Source organism: Natator depressus, chromosome 8 (assembly GCF_965152275.1).
Source record: "Natator depressus isolate rNatDep1 chromosome 8, rNatDep2.hap1, whole genome shotgun sequence".
Classification (NCBI taxonomy): domain Eukaryota; kingdom Metazoa; phylum Chordata; order Testudines; family Cheloniidae; genus Natator; species Natator depressus.
In genome coordinates this window covers 4,037,492-4,054,658 of record NC_134241.1, presented here as the reverse complement: position 1 = coordinate 4,054,658, position 17,167 = coordinate 4,037,492, and the positions used below count along the sequence as shown (strand labels likewise).

Genomic DNA, 17,167 nt, shown 5'->3' with positions numbered 1-17,167 from the left:
TTTCAGGAAGATCACTGATGGATTGTAGTTTCCTCAGGAAGTCAGTGGTACCTCGAAGGTAGCTGGGAGTGCTGGTAGCGTAGGTTGGAAATAGAACCCTTAACTCTGAAATTCATAGCTTTGTGTGGGGTATAGAGAAGAGCCTTCCCACTAACACAGCCTTTTGCATTACATTAGTGATCCCTATAATCTGCAAATAGGGACTATTCCTTGTGTGCACCAGGGAACCCAGCCCGTCAGTATCAACTGCAACTGCTAAATTTCTTCTGCGTAGTACTTGGAGTAAGGCTTATAGGGGAATAGGTCTCTTTATTGTGTATGTATGTTTACATATAATCAGGCTTTTTTCCTTTTTTGCATAGATCTGATTCACTTTTTATTAGAAAATTGTTACATTAGAAGAAGATCTAAACAGTACAAAGAAAGTGGAGTGAAATAAGCAGTTGTCATTCTGTTTGTTTGTTTTTTTTAAAACCACACTTTGGACCTATATATACACACTTCTTGCAGCACACAAAACATGACTCACCAACAGCAGGTGTCCTGCTGTTATGTTAGGCAGCTGAGTAATAGTAAGGAGGGGCTGCTCCCCATATATGGCATCCATGTGGCAAGCTAAAAATACTTTGCTGACTCCCAGCAAAGTAAAAGTAGTTGAGAGTTGTAGAGGAAGTCTGCTTCTAAAGGTAAGAAACAGATGATCTTTTTAATGTGATTTAAAAAAAAAAAGTGTGAAGTTTGCCTTGGCAACTGGTAGGCAAATGATAACTGGAACAAGACTGCGAGTTTGGAATTATAAACAGTAGCTCTCTGTTTGTCTTCATGAAACCAGCTTGTGGAATGACCAGTTAATGGAAATCAGTGTAATTTAGGGGCAATTGCAGCTGAATCAGAGACAACAGAGGAATATGTGCCTCTGTTAGAAAGAGGCCCCGGTTTTGCCTTGTTTCAGGGAGCATTTGAAAAATACACAAGCAGCCACAGAAGGCAAATCTGCTGTGTACAATAGACAAGAAATCTCTTGCACTTACACCCTCAAGACACAGGGCCAGCAAACAAAGTTTCTGGAAGCTTATAATAGTGGACTGTCAAAGATCTGAATTCTTTGTACAGCTGAGACTTGTGACCTTTGGGTTTTTTCGCCTTCCTCTGCAGCATGGGGTGCAGGTCACTTGCCAGGATTATGTGGGTATATCTCACTTAATAATTTCCCTGCCATGGTGGGGGCCTCAGGCATCAGTGCCCCTTGGTCCATTTTCTCTCCCTGTGGCACATAACAGTTTAGTCTTTCGTGGGCTGAAACACTTTAGTCTAATTTTGGTTGTTTGGGTTTAGCATGCACACGCTGTTGGTGGCCTGTGATATACAGGTCAGATGAGATGAGCTGGTGGTTCCTTAGACTCTATGACTTGTACAGTTCAGGAAATAGTGTGTGTGTTGTGTGGAGAAGCAGAGAAAGGTGAACATGCAGTCATCTTTGTAAAAGCCAGACTCTGTGTATTAATAACTATAGACAGACAGAGATAATGGAAAGAATGCTGTTACAGAAAAAAAGCTGGGTACTGTGTGCGCGCACATGTGTGGCTCATGCACATGCTCTTCCTAGCAAAAAAACGTAAGGACAGTGAATTCTAGCAGAAAGGAAGACAAAGAGAAACAGCAAACCATGGAAACGAAAAGAATTACATGGATCTGTACCCTTGCTCTGACAGACAGAAAAAGCCAGTTTCTGTTCATGTTGAAGTTGATGGCAAAGCTGTCATTACGTCAATGGGACTAGGATTGAAACTCATCTAACATGGGGTTAAATTGTGCATCTTTACACTTGGTTGAGCAGTGAAATAAGGCACCTCATATTTCCCCCTTGCCTGGCCTACTGAGATCCAGATCTGGTGCCTAGTGCAGCTCCTGATCTTTGGATACATCAGAATACGTCCACTGTGACCAAGTGGGTGGGGAGGGACAAAGAGGAGTGGAGAGTGGGTGGAGCCTTGGCCACGTCCCCTGCCACACTCCACCCACTTGCTGTCAGAGCAGGGAAATAAGCTGCACCCTTTCAAGGGTTGCAATAACTTACTCCGGCCCCAGAGGAAAAGGGGACCAGGGGAGGAAACGTGACTGAGTCACACAGCCTTCCTTGGGCTTTTCCTAGGATGTGCTGTCATATATCATGTTACTCATCAAGCAACGGTGGTTTTGTAGAAAGGATGGTCTTGTAGTTACTTATAGTACAGAGCTGGAATTCAGGAGATCTGGGATTTGTTCCTGGTTCTGCCACAAACTCCTTGTATAACCTTGGGCAAGTCACTTAATTTCTCTGTGCCTCAGTTCCCTCTCTGTAAAATGGGGACAATAGTCCTTTGTGTGTCTAGCCTTTCTGGTTAGATCGTAAGCTCTTTGGGGCAGAGGCTGTCTTTTACTGAACGTACCTGTCCACAGCACAACAGGGCCCTGATCTTGGTTGGGACCTCTAGGCCAGTGGTTCTCAAATGTTTTTTTTTCCACCGACAACTTGAAAATTGCTGAGGTCTGGGCGGACCACTTGATCTTTCCAAGTGTTGCTTGTACTGTTAGATAACTATTGTAAAGTGCTTTGGATAAAAGTGCTATATATATATATACACAACTTTAAAATGTTTTTTGTTCTACAAATAAAAGCACACAACTCCTATTTTAATATCAGTCTCTTACCTTTCTAATGCGATGGATGTCCCCTCTCTCCCCCGCTGCAGCAGCCCCCGAGCTGGGGCTGGGAAGGAGGGGGGGTCTCTCCCCAGAAGCCGCAGCCCTGGAGCTGGGGAAAGTCACCTCTTTCTCTGGCCACCGCAGCCCTGCACGTCCCAAATTCCCCCGACTGCCTCCTCCCACCTACCCCATATTCCCTCCAAGGCAACCACCTCACCTTACATGTGCATCTTCTCCAGGGTCCAGGCATGTAATTAGTGGAGCCACTTATGCGTGGCTCCACTAATTAGGTGGGTGGCCCTTCATTGTCTTGTGTGCGGCCACCCAGATGTGCACCTTAGAGGGGACTATCCATGCACCACCTGAATGGAGCTCATGGACCCTTGGTGGTCCACGGACCACAGGTTGAGAACCTCTCCTCTAGGCACTCTCATAATACAAAAATACTGAGAGCAAAGCCTAAAGACTATCTAGCCCTTGAAAGCAAGGGAAAAGGTAGATGAAATTGCATGAGAAGTGGAGATTCAAGATGAAAAAATGTGATTTTTCACATTCTTATTGGAAATAAGTCCTTACCAGTGACAAAGCAATTGGATAATTCTTTAAACAGAAGCTAAATTCTAGGGTCATCCACAATGGACTAAATCCTGCTCATTTTATGCCTACAAATAGTCCCATTGACTTCAGTGGGATTACACCCAGGAACCAGGTGGATAGGAATTAGCCTGGTGTGACTGTAGAAATGTTTTTCATATTGAGTCTAAAGTTGAGAGTGGCAGAATTCAAAATACAAAGCAGTGACATACCCGGGCACAATCCAGACTAGTGGAGGGCTGTGTCACCCCTGCCCTACAACCTTGGGCGCGTTACAATGCCTTGCACTAGTAGCTCCTAGCTGGGTTGCTCACAAACATGCCTTTCAGCATGCCGGTCACACACTGAGAGTCTGCATGTAATTGCAGCTTACCAGCTACAGCCTTATTCTCACCAGCCTTGGTTATTCTTCAGGGTGACCCCAAAACACCCTTAGTCCTGGATCTTCCCCCAGAAATGTATGTCTTGTACTGCCCAGCCCTCTCCTGGACAGTACAAATATATTAAGTCCACAATTCCTTTAAGAGAATCATATAATAGCTTATTACCTTAAATAGTTACCCAGACACTTCAACTTAAAAAACCCTGGATCAGATAACATGCATCTGATGAAGTGAGCTGTAGCTCACGAAAGCTTATGCTCAAATAAATTGGTTAGTCTCTAAGGTGCCACTAGTACTCCTTTTCTTTTTGCGAATATAGACTAACACGGCTGTTACTCTGAAACAGTAAAACAAGTTTGCTAACTAGAAGGAGAGATTTTAAGTGAGTATAAGTAATGATCCATAAGGGTCAGACATGGTTACAAGAAAAATAAAGATAAAATCCTCACTAGTATTGACTTAAGAAACTAACTTAGTTGCAAAACAAACTTTCTCATCACATGCTCCAGCAAATTACTGACCAAACTCTTCAGGTCAGGACCCCTCCCCTAGAGTCTAACAGCTGTTTCCTCGTGTCTTCTCAGGTGCAGAGAATGAGGTGGATGGAGGGATGAGGAGCCTTACATTGTTTGTCCCTCCTTTTTATAGTTTCAGTTCCCTGTCTTGAAAAACATTTCCAGCTGAAACCCAGGAGACAAAGGGTCTATGTGAAGGATGTTCCCGGCTGTTTTCTTCCAGCTGTTTGAACTTCCTTTGTTTTCTCTCCCTGCTTGATGACTCTTTTTACTGCTTAAATGCAACTTAAGGCAAGCACACATTCCTTCCTTTGCCTAGGACAGATCTGACTTCTGCCTGGGCAGGGCGGTAGAACATATGTTAATAATATCATACAAGGAAATCTGTACATACAATGTTGCCACACATATTTTATTAGGACAATGCTGACCAGCAAATTATGGGTTTTCAAGGCATACCTTGTTGAAAGATTATTTCAGGGTGTGCAGGGTGTAAATACAGGGGAGTATTCTGTTACACAAGCGCTGTGAAAATTGAAATCTGTATGCTGTCCTCTACGTCTGATCTTAAACACTGCATTAGTAGGTATGAAAAAGAAAGGGAATTGAAGGGGTAACTGTATCCTTAGAAGTCCAGAAGATCATAAGAAGGTTAGCACTGCCTTGTTAGGTGCCGGGGGTTGATGTAAAACAAAGGGAAACCTGAGCAGGCAATGCAGAGCTGCTGCTACGGTTGTCATAAATGGTTGTCTAAATTTTCTGTATAATAGTTGCTTTCTTCCCCAATAAACCACATTGCTTAATTCAAATGGCTACAGTTGATGTTCATGTATCTTTCTCTGCTGAGCAAGCTGGAAGTGACAGAAGACAATTTAATTTGTTTTTTTTTCCTCTTTGTGGAAGCAAATTGCTACATACACACTCAGATATGCACCCTTGCAGCTTTGTGGCTAGATCCCAAAATCTAATTCAAAGCATTTCCATGAGGCCTGACCTGTTCCTGTTTAGCACAGATTTAATCTTGCAATTTCTGACTACAAGCTGTTGACAAAAGAGCATTCCAGTATGTGGAAGCAAGGCTTAGGCAATGAGAGGATATTTTAATGGTGGCATGCTGAATAATCAATTCCACTTGAGCGCATAGATCAATACTATCTCTGAGATGCCTGAATAACCATTTAAAGCAAGCAATATAGGTCCAAGATGGCATGAAAAAAGATGGGGAGAATGATGTTCTTGACCATAGTGTGGGGGGTTTAATGGCCTAGAAGTGGAAGCGGAAGTTGTTTGGAATGGGGACAAATTTTCTGACTTGTTTTGCTGATCATGAGTTGGCAGGAAGGACTCCCCACATGTGCTTCTTTAAGTAGTGTACCTTTATGGGGTACAGTAATTTACTGGGTTACTTTTATTTAAGCTGGACATCTGTTTCACAGTGCTGGTCTACACTACTGCTTAAGTCAATGTAACTTACGTCGCTCAGGGGTGTGAAAAAGACACCCCCCGAGCGACATAAATTACATTAACCAAAGCACTGTCCACACTGGTGCCATGTCAATGGGAGAAGCTCTCTCACCAACACAGCTTCCGCCTCTCATGGAGGTAAAGTAATTATGTCAATGGGAGAGCACTCTCCTGTCACACTCTTTATGTGGTCCGAAGTCATGATTTCTGAGTGTTTGGGTTTGGCAATACTGAAATAGAAATAGGGGAAGTTTTCTTCAAATGTCCACTTCCAAAGGCAGGGGAAAGAGGGAGGTTATCTCTTAACAGCAAAGTTAGCATCTCTTTGTTAGTTTGGAAAGCCTGCCCCAATGTTTCTTCTGCTTCTGCACCAAAGCTGGTCTGTGGTTAGCTGGTAGCTTTAGCAGCAGCAAAATACAGGACAATTTAACATCCTAATACATCTTACTAAGTAAACACAGCACAACAGTTTGTGTTAACCAGGACATTGACTCACCTGGGGTTGGTAGCGCCAGCTGCTGTCACTGATCCAGAACTTTAAACAATGTTTATTATGGCTGCATGGCATTTGTGCGGTTATATGGCACAGTTAAAATGTAACTGGAGCTCACACAACTTTTGGGATGGAGGTTAAGTCCCACAGCTCATCTGGATTAATATTACATTTGGGGGACGTGATTGCTGGATTTGGGAAATGCGTGTCATTTTCATTTTAGCTTGCCTGTTGTATTCGTTCGTTTTCCCCTTTATTCCTCATTGGAAAAATTGGTGACATTTAAGACCGGTTTTTAACTAAACATGTACAGAGGGTCAGGATTTTTCATCACTCAGGATTGACATTTATTTGCTCTCATTCCATGCAGCAATTGCATTTCTGAATAACTAATCTGAATAAAAAAAAAAACCCCAAGCAAGCCAACCTGCTAAATCCAGAGTTTAGTGGCATGATCAGCAAGAGACAGGGACAAGTTATGGAGAGCTCAGAGAGAACTCACAAGCAACTAAGAGGGAAATCCAAAAACTCCAGGATTACATTCTTTGCTGGCATAACTTCATGGAGGTTAGTGAAAGTATGCCAGCAGAAATATTGGTCCTCTAGTGTTGTGCAGAAATGCTTTTTGTTGTTGTTGCCCTCATAGGGGAGGGAGGAACTAGCAAATATTTATGAAAATGTCAGAATTCTCCAGATTGGCCATGCAGAAATTTCTGTATGTGACACTACCATGAAGCTGAACAAACTTCAGGTTAACACAGAACTAGGAGTAGGACAGGGGATTCATGCCTGAATTAACGGTAAAGGACCTTGCCTACATTTCTTGCAAAGCCAGAGCATTCATTGATGCCAACAGGAATGTTGGGTGTGCAAGGAATGAAGGATTTGGGCTCACTATGTAGTGGATTAGAGGCATTACTCAACTAGGGTGAGGGGCAATAAGGCCCGTGACAAAAAGTTACAGGGCAGCTGCCGACAGGACCTGATCAGGGTGGTCCCCAAAATGTTACAAGGCTCCTAAACAATTCCCACTGAAATCAAAGGAAAGACTCCTATTGACTCTAATGGGAGTTGGATCAGATCCTAACAGCTGTAGTATTTGCATCCAGGGATACCACTACGCTTCACAGTGTGTGCGTGTATTGGGAAAGGAAAAGAGCAGGATTTAGTTAATCGGGTAGATTTCGCCCTTTAATTTCCCCTCATCCTTTGGTCTCCATTTTGTGACTGTGAGGTCTACTGACCATAAGGGCAGCATTTAAATCAAAAACAAAGCTTCCCTAAGAATTCCTGATCAACATTTGTAAGGTGCAATTTCTGTGCCCCAAATGGATGTCTCTGTCTCCCAGTTACAGTGGCAGCTGTTTGCTGGATTAAATGGAGGGGTGAAACAATCCCTTTTATTTGTATATCCTTTTTTTGTTGCAAGCTCCCACTCTTCAAAACAAACAAACCTTCCTATCTTGGGGGGAGGGGAAGCATAAAGATGATCTAACAAGTATCATGTCTTCAGCGGAGCATTTTGTTTCTTACATTTTCCCAGTGTAATAATATTTCAGTGGCTTCAGCTGGGGGTACTTATCCCCCAGTCTTGGGTTAGCCAAACCTTTCATTGACTTGCACTGGAATGAGGACTCCTGGGTTGTACTGGGGCCTAGGCTTTAGAGTTAATATTTCTCTGAGGAGAAAATGAGAGGAGAGTTTACACTTTGACTGTGGATATAAGGTTAAAATCTCTTGGCAAGTAAAATAATTCTTTAGTGTGTTTTGCATGGTATTTAAATGTTTGGAGCTAAAGATCAGAGCTAAAGTAATACACTTTTTCTATTGTCTTAGGAAATGCACCAGCTTTTAGCTAGTAGAAAACAAGATTTTTGCATCTAATGGAAAATTGCTGACTTTTCTTTAGGTGGAAATCAATGTTTCCACCTGCCCCCCCATATTAAAATTGAAAGGCCCATGTTGTCAGCTTTGCTTTTTATCCTGGTACTTACATGGCTAGCACTGTAGTAGCAGAGACTGAGTGCCTCTTAAAAACCATTAGCAATTTGTCTTCCCAACCCTTCAGGCACCTATCCCCCCCCTCCCCCATTTTGCAGGAAGGGGGCAGAGGAACAGGATTTTCCCAACATCACCCAGGAAGTCTCTGGCTGAGCTGAGAACAAGTCTCCTGAACCTCAGTCCAGGGCCCCAGCCTCTCCAGCCTCCTTCTTCTTGGGACCTCCCTCTTGAGCGCCTTTGACTAGGAGGGACATTTGAAGCTAGATCCCCTAGGGGGTTCGTAGCGGGGGTCTTCACACCAGAACGTTATCTATTTGCAAGGGAGAACCAGCCTCCCATCACCTTCTGCAGGCCCCCTGCCTGAAGCCGGCAGCCTGATTCCCAGCCAGGGCCTCTTTGAGTTAAACGCACCTCCCAGGGCCAGATTTGAAAAGAGACCAAGCAACTGAGTCAGGGAGCCCCGCTTTCCCCCTCCGCCTCCGAGGAAGGCTGGTCCCTTCCGCCACCCTTTGGCGCGGGTGGGCGTGAGGCGAATGGGCGAGGGGGTGGGGAAAGGCACCGAGCCCCTTTTTGCAAGAGCCAGGCAGCGGCGGCAGCAACTCGCTCCCGCAGGGCGCAGCGGGGCCAAGCGCCAGCGGCTCCACCCTCTGCTCTGCGAAGAGCTTTGCAACCCGGGCTTCCTGGAGCTGCAGGGGGAGCGTCCTGGCGGTCCCCCCCCCAGTCCAGCTGGCTCACGCGGGCGGGCGGGCACACACACACACACACACACACACACACGCGCAGCAGGAGCCGGCACGTGGGCGCTGCTGCTGCTTGCAGCCAGCCCAGCGCCTTCCCTCCCAGTGTTTGCCAGGAGCCCGGCCAGCCAGCGCCCCAGGCGGGCAGAGAGCAGCAGCAGCAGCAGCAGGAGGAGCAGGAGGGGGGCGGCCCGGCAGCGAGGGGGGGCTCAGTGGCCAGGAGAGAGCGGGAACCCCGGCCCCACCCCATGCGTGCACCCCAGAGCCACCCGCTCGGGCGGAGCCCCGCGCCCCGCCGGCCGGAGCGCGAGTAGGAGCCGGCTGCATGGGCGCCCCGGGGAGGATGCTCGGGCTATAGGCGCCTGCCCCGGCTCGCGGCTCGGGAGCAGCCCGGTGCTGCCCCCGGCATGATCTCCTACCGGCGCTGGCTGCGTCTCCCCCGCTCCGTCCCCATGGACTTAGCTGCGGTCGCCGGCCGGAGCGCGTGAGCCTGGGCGTCCCGCCGAGCGGGGCCGGTCCCCGGGGTGAGTACCGCGCGGGGCCCGCGGGTGGCGGGGCGGGCGGCTCCCCGGGCCGGCCCGCCGCCTGGCTTGGGCGCTCCGGGAAGTTTGTGCCCGCCCGGCGTTGGCTTTGCCGCCGCCTCCCCCACGGGCGCCCCCCGGCGAGCTGCTGCAGCTCCCACCCCGGGGGGGAGGCTCCGCGCCCGAGGGTGCTGCCTGGAGGGAGGCTCGTGGGCAAAGTCGCTCCCGGCGGGTGGGCTCGGCAGCGGAGCCGCTTCCCCTGGCGCGCCCGCGGAGCGGAGCGGGGTTCCTCCCCGCAGCGCTCAGCCCGGCTTTCCCCGGGGCTGCTGCCTCGCAGGCTTCCCCCGGCCGCCCCTCAGGCGTGGCCTCGGGGCGGGGGCTCTGCCAGTACAGGGCTGGGGCAGTGGCTCTGCCCCGGGGATCTTCCAGCGGGGACAGCAGCTGCTCTGGGTCTCTGCCTGGCTTTACAACAGGCGACCTACAAAGCGCTAGCCAAGTCGGGACGGACTAAAATTCCGTACAGACACTGACTTGTTTATACCGCTCTCTCTGTTATAGACTGAAATGCAAACACAAACATGTATTTCATAATTCCGTGGTAAAGATGAGAAAGTCCACAACGGTCCAGTCCTAGTGTGGCTGTGGCACTTTTGTACTTTTATGTCGGATTTTGTAAGCAAGTCGTCTTTTAAAGGAGGTGAAACTTGGGGGTGCGCAGGACAAATCAGACTCCTGAGGGGGGACGGTCGCCTGGAAAGGTTGAGTACGCCCTGTGCTCTACACCAGGGGCTCTCTGCTAGTGATCAGTGGAAACCGTGCAGGAGAGAAGTAGACTGCAGAGCGGAACCCATTAAAGGCAGGTCATGCCGGCTGACGATTAAAAGTGTGTGTGTGAGTGTCAGAGAGAGACAGAGAGTTGGCAGCAGGTGATGAGAGTCAGGGGTGGGGCTGAAGTCACTGCCATTGGGAAGACTCTTGTACCTTGACACACAGCAAGGGACGCACGGCTCTGGTTATTCCAGCCCCTGCACAGCTCTTGGAAGGATGAAGTAATGGTTCTGGGTGGCTTGGCTGGGACCAACAGGTGGTGTTTTGGCAACTGATCATTCTGCCTTCCTTGGCGGGGGGAAAAGGGTTCCTGATTGACACCTGCCACTGCTTTTATGTAGTATCTTGAATGGACAAGGAGATGTAGGCTTTCCCTTCCGATTGGCTTGTGCTAGACTGTGTGCTGTCCAGATGTCATTGTCCTGAAGCTGTGCTGCGAAACAGCAAACTCCCTGTTGAATCACTTTAATTGTTTTTGCAAGGATGATATGAAGTTCAGGGCTGCTGAGACACCATTTAGATGGAACAATAGAAGATTGCAGATTGGTGTCTTATAAATGTAATGTGTGTTTTTGCCCCCCTCCTATCCCAAAAATGTATCCAATAGGTCTAGGGAGAATAGTGGACTTTGAATCATGAACCACAGAACTTCAAGAGCTTGTTGGTTGCATTGATACGACACTTAATAATTTTTTGGTGACTTTTCTGAAAGTGCAACTGCTATTCTAGCAGATACTCTTGAATCTGTAGCAGTAAGAATGACCACTGAAGTGCCTTTATTTTGAATTTACAAATGAAATTAAGATCTAAAAGGTAAAAAAAGCTCAAATACTATAATCATGTGGCTATGAAGCCCCTCACACCCTTCAGTCAGGTGTATTCTGTTAAGTCAGCTGTTGAAAACACACCCATTCACATGGGATGGCATCTCAGATTTTTTTCAGGGGCCGGGGGGAAGGGTTCAAATTGAATTGTCCAGATTAAATCAAATGAATTGCTTAGTATTGGGCAAGGTTTGATAAATGAACCACTAAATCAGCACCTACGTGGTGTCTCATTGAAAGGAAAAATGAGCAATTCTGAGCCGTATTTGGGCAGTGTAGGTTAGCCACGAATAGCTTACTGAACTAGATATGCATGCTAGCAGGCATGCTTGTTCTGTGATGTGATATACAGGTAAGCATAGAAATGTGCTCACATGTCCTGCACTAGAGGAGCATGTTCTGTAAAGGACCCTATATATTCAGTTGGTGTAAACTGGTATAGCTCCATTAACTTCAATGGAGCTTCCCTGCTTTACACCAAATGAATATCTGGTCCCATATTTCTAGCCGCCTTGCTTAGAAAGAGCTTTATTTTGAGTGCTAGTAGAGGCAAAATTATACTGACTTCAGAGAGATAAGAGGTGTCATTTTGGCTCAGTAGAATCAAGATTGGGGTCGTAAAGGAGAATCATCTGTCAGAAATACATTATAAAAACAGCTTCATTTCTAAACTCTTTGATTAGAGCAGATCTGTTTGCCATTGGAAAATGGGTTTTGTCTTAAGTTCTTAAAAATTCTCACCGTGGAATATAAAAAGAGTTTGACTTTATTCACACTTGCTATTTGTAGCTTCCAGCAATTTTTACTGTTCAGTCTTAAGAATCATGGATATGATAGTATTAATGTATTCCATTTGCAACTGTTATTAATTTCTATGTTGTTTGCAAACACTTCCTTTGTTAAAAAAAATTGTTTTGGGGGAAAATGTTACCATGACAATTTTCTTGTTTTGCCAACAAGAACTCAGTGTTACAATGTGTAGAGCTGATAAAATGGGGAGAGATTTGTCAAAGGCCCAAAGAGCAGTTAGGTTCCCTGACTTTCAAGGGGAGCGGGACAGCTGATAGATTGGGATGGGCTGGAGAGAGTTAAAAGGCTAACTAACTCAGTGCAAAGGACTCAGGAAGGCAGTGCAAAGGAGTGAGGGGAGGTTGGCTTTTAAAGCCAGAGCCATGAGGGAGCGCTCCCTTCCTTGCCTTAGGAGCTGATGGCTCCGTGTTACTGGTGGGATGAAGCTACATGATGTATAAAGGCAGTGGAAAAGAACACTGTAAACAAATTGCATGAGGTGTTGTACTAGAAGATTGGTCTCCCAGCATTTTGTGGGCTACAGGGGAGGTAGGAGTGAGTCTGCTCTGGTACAGGGATGCAGGCGTGTAACTTCCCTTGGTGATTTAGAAAATCTCAATACATCAGAATAGAGCAAGAGATAAATCCTACAAGCTTTCAGGCAATCGGTGTTTTTTTTTGGTTCAGGTGTTTACAGTTAGACAATGTTTGCTTTCCTTATAACATACCTATAGTGCTCTAGTGACCATGGTGTATGTTGATACAATGCACATGCACAGATCCTTTATAAGACAAGTTATAAAGGGGGTGCATTAAAAGTTGCTTGATGGGGAGAGAGAGCGTATTGTACGCAGTGGCGCAGACGGTTGTGCCTGACCCTCGGAAAGAGGAAGGTTCTGTATATGGAGATGCCTTTATATATCTATAGCATGTGATGGGACCTTGTCCTCTCTTTCTCGTGAGCTGATACATCTCAAAATGTTCTCTGTGCATCAACAAAACCCAATTATAACTAAATAAAAACTCGCCTAATTGCCCTTAAAAATCAGTATAGCACATACTTAACTGAAAGCTTGTTATATGCTGCATAAGGTTATTTTGTTGTCGTCTGTCTTGTCATTCTTCTTTGAAATCGTAATGCATTCTTTTGTTACTTTGAAGTGACTTTAATCCTGATTTATCGGTAAATGGTAACTCTATGCTGGGCTAATCTGAGAAGATACTGATATTTAATCGAACTGTTTTGATGACTATGGAAGAAATATATTAGGGACTAATGTGCATTGATAAAACCTCTGGGACACACATCTGGCATTGAAGTTTTTTAGGGGAAGATTACTTTCCAAGCCATCTACTTCTGCCTTTATTACTCCCGAGGGAATTCTGCGCCAAAGAAATTAAAATTCTGTGCACAATATTTTAAAATTCTGCAAATTTTATTTGTCAATAAATACATGTGGACACTCCAGCATGGCAGTGGGGAGCACAGGCCACTGGCTGCATGGAGGTGGGAGATCACCCTGTAGTCCCCCCGTCCCGGGACAGGGACTCTGCAGTGAGGCTGCAACTGACCCTGACACAGCGCAAGTGCTGGGCCTGCCCCAGAAACACCCCAGGGCCCTACCCCTGCACGCCAGGTGCACCAGATACGGGCAGGCAGGCTCAGCCCTGCAGGATACAAGTGTGGAGGGGCTCAGTGTGGAGGGATCCAAGGGTGGGGTGAAGGGGTTCTCTGCGGGGCAGTCTGGGTGTGGGCGGCTCAGTGTGGGATCTGGATGCACAGGGGCTTGTTGGGGAGTTCTGGGTGCAGGGGCAGTTGAACTCTGGGGGGGGTCCAGATGAAGGTGGTTGGGGCTCAGCAGGGGGTCTAGGTGTAGGGAGCTCGGCATGAGGGTTCAGGTGTAGCTGGCTGGGGCTCGTTGGGGCGGGGCTCGTCCTGGTGGGGGTTCAGTGGGCCTGCTTAATGGGGGAGCCCCAGCTGCTGCTAACTTGTGGGTGCCGCATGCCGGGCTCCCGATTCCCCTATCCCCTTCTCTTCCTCTCCCCCACTGCTCCATCCTCTCCCCACTGTCCCCTGCCCCTATTCCCTTCCCCTCCCCTCACTCCTATGTCCCCCTCCCCCTGCCCTATCCCACTGCATCTTCCCACCACCCCACCCACTTTTCCTCTGCCCCCTCTTGCCCTGCCCCACCACGGGGACTCATTGTTATACAGAAAACAGGATGACTCTCAGCACACAGGATGGTAGCACGACCGGCACTAGGACCCAGGAGGCAGTGTCCAGCCGCAGACTCAGCGAGTTGAGCATCATCCTCCTTCAGCTGGGCAGCTCTGCGCTCACAGAAATGCAGGGTGGGGGAGAGCAGTGGTATGTGATCCTGTGTGCTCCACATGCCTTGCCTCTGTTTCGGGGGTAGTGCTCCCCGCAAACAACGCACCTGGGCGTCCCCAGACCTCACCCCCCAGTGGCTTCCCTTTGCTTCCTTTTCATTTTCTGCGGGGAAGCAAAGAAGTATGCATGGGGACATGAATTCTACGGATGCACAGGGGGTGCAAAACTTCCTCAGGAGTACTTTATTTCATGTGTGGGAAGTTCAGGCCCCTTCATCTGATTTCTTTAAATCCAGTAGATACACTTGAAATGGGAATTATCTTTGCCTGAAAGCTTGTGTGTTACCACCACCATCTGAATTAATTTTTCTTTGACTGCCGGAGGAAGTGCATTTCTGTTTGAGTCCTCTCACATTGTGGACCATCAGCAGCTAGAACAGGAAAGAGCAAGAAGTCCAAGTAGGCCTGAGTTAAGCATTAAGAAATGCTTAATGTGTGATTGTCAAAACAGTAATTGACAGGCTATACTGATGCTTCAGTAGAAGGTTCTGACACCATATTACTTTAGGCATTGTTTGACAGTCTTTGATTTACCATATAATTGAAAGTGGTTGAATTTTTGTATTCAGAATGAATACACAGCAACTTTTGGCATTTAACCCCATAACTTTTCAAAACTATATGCAGCTAATAACATGTCTCCCTGTCACGGATTCTGATGGGACAGGTGGTTCTGAAAATGTCTGCTCTTGTTCGAAAATTTAATGGTAGATGCTTATGCAGTAAAGGCTGTTTTAAGTTTGATATTTTTCACTGTTTTTTAGACAGGACTATACATTTTAACTATATGACACTTTATCAGGGATTTAAAATTAATCTGATCTAAAGTTTGCGATTTGCTCAATTTGGGACTAATGCAAAAAATCATGATAATAAATCCCAGGCACTAATAATGGTCGGATGTTTTAGGAACCAGTGGGAATCACAGCTTCCAAATAGGACGAAGTATTTGGGCAAAAGTTTCTGCCTAGTATAAACTGGTGCAACTCTATGCAATGAGGCTGCACCAATTTACACCAGCAAAGAATTTGGTCCTTTGTTTCTAGCTCTGGCAGATCTTAAGGTATGAAACCTTGGTGGGCCTGGGCCAGCCCCTATTAGTAATCAGCTGAAAGAATTCAATTGACTACCCAGGATCAGGCTCAAAATCACTGTTCTGATGTCAGTCTTGACTTTTTCTCTCTTGGTTTCTGATATAATTTCATTGAGTTTTGGGAGAGCTAGCTGGAAACCAATGATTTATATCCTTTGAAAGGTGAGGCTCCTGCTTTTCAGTGAATTTAAAGCATTGAGGGTCATTACCTTTTCCCAAGCACTGATGCTAGACCAGAGAGCAGAATAGCTGATCCCTGAATAATAAGAAAACCTTGGAAAATCTCAGTGACGCATCCCATCTAATCAGCAAGTGACCATTACAAGTTTCCTGTACGTATGTGTATGTTTGTGAATCTCATATTGCAAGTATCACAGTTGAAGTTACTGCACCTGTATCCTCCCTTCTGTGATCCACTAAGGAAGTTCCCAGTCAGGTCTCAGGTCCTTGCTGTCACCTGTTTCTGGGTAGGGACCCTTGTCCCACTCCCTTCTGACCTGGGGGTTTTAAGGCTACACAGCTCTGTGCCTTACACTATGCTATCCCTTGCAAGCAAGTCTACCTAAAGGCCAGTGCCTTTGCTTCCTCTCCAAGGGCCACGAACAGTATACTGCCAGCAAGCACATTTCTAAGTAAGCACGTTTATTCTTAAGGCAAGAGCATTACCGAGAAAACATAAAAACAATAAAAGTTCCTACACACAAGTTCCTTACCAGAGGTCACCCATCAGTCTTATGGGGTACTATTTAGTCAAAATCATTCCGACCCTTAGGCTAGGGCTGGGGCCCCACCTTGGACAGAAGGTCCTATCTGTTTGCTGGATCCGAAAGCAGGCCATTTGTCAGTTCAAGTTCATCCTCACCAAAAGCCCTTTCATTGTCTCCGAGTCTCAAAACCCAGCTTGAACCCATATACACGAATCATTCCGGTGACAGTACCTCTCCAGAGTTGTTTAGTCTCAGTGATTCACCTTAATCACTACCCACAGTTTTTTCATTCCAACAGGAGCTGTAGTAACCCTCACCCATGGAGTAGAACACCATTGGATGTAAACCATTCATAGGTTTAATACAGTGTGGTCCCCAAAGATATTCTATGCGACTGCAAGATCTGCCACGGTGAGATCTTGTAGAGCGCAGTGATTCCAGCACATTTATAAAGCGGTGTTATGTGGTCGCATTTTAGAGTATTGGATGAGAAGATGAAAAAGATTGCTTCTGTATTACTCAGTGTACCACTGCCTTTTCAGACACACCTCCTCCAGGCTATGCGATGGTGTTTCAAGGAAGCTTAGAGACAGTGGAAGTGTATCTAAATTTTGTACACTTTGATGCTTCCCTGCTTCCCTTTGATGCAACCTCAAAGCATGCTGGCATGGATCATCAACTGAGCACTAACAATAAGCCATGTCAGTTCCGCTAACAATGTGAAGGTTTTGAAATGTGCATCTTTGATGCATTGCATTCATGCTGGTGACTCTGTCCCTGGAGGCGATGGGGTGTGTCATATTGGGCAGTCTAAATGTTTACACAAATATTGAAAATGGGAGCAGTGCAGGGTACAGTGATGAATTCTTAGCACCTGGTATTGTCAGTCTAGAATAAACTTTAGGATGTGAAATTACAATGTGCTGTTTTGCCAGTCCATTTATGGAGGACACATCACCAACACACTGCATTGTGGTTACTCCTTTGAATATATGACAGTCAGTGTTTTTTAACTGTACTGTTAACACTGTGCTGTGGCGCAAAGTATGCTGGGGATTTGTCTTGATTACGGTCCCTATTGACCAGCAGCCAGGGAAGTTGTTCCGGCACATACACTTACTGTAGACAGGCTAAGCTGCTGT

The 17,167-nt window shown here is 46.4% G+C and overlaps 1 protein-coding gene across 2 annotated transcripts in view; it reads left to right on the top strand.

Moving 5' to 3' along the window:
- Positions 1-615: 615 nt before the first annotated feature.
- The window catches only part of SGCD (sarcoglycan delta), a 499,695-nt gene continuing 483,143 nt past the window's right edge, over positions 616-17,167 (top strand). Inside the window, exon 1 of one of the 2 annotated variants that reach the window (XM_074960242.1) lies at positions 616-686. The gene's annotated coding sequence lies outside the window, so the exon portion shown is untranslated. Of the gene's footprint in view, positions 687-9,189; positions 9,397-17,167 lie in introns of those variants that run through there. The other variant, XM_074960241.1, reaches the window with a different exon arrangement.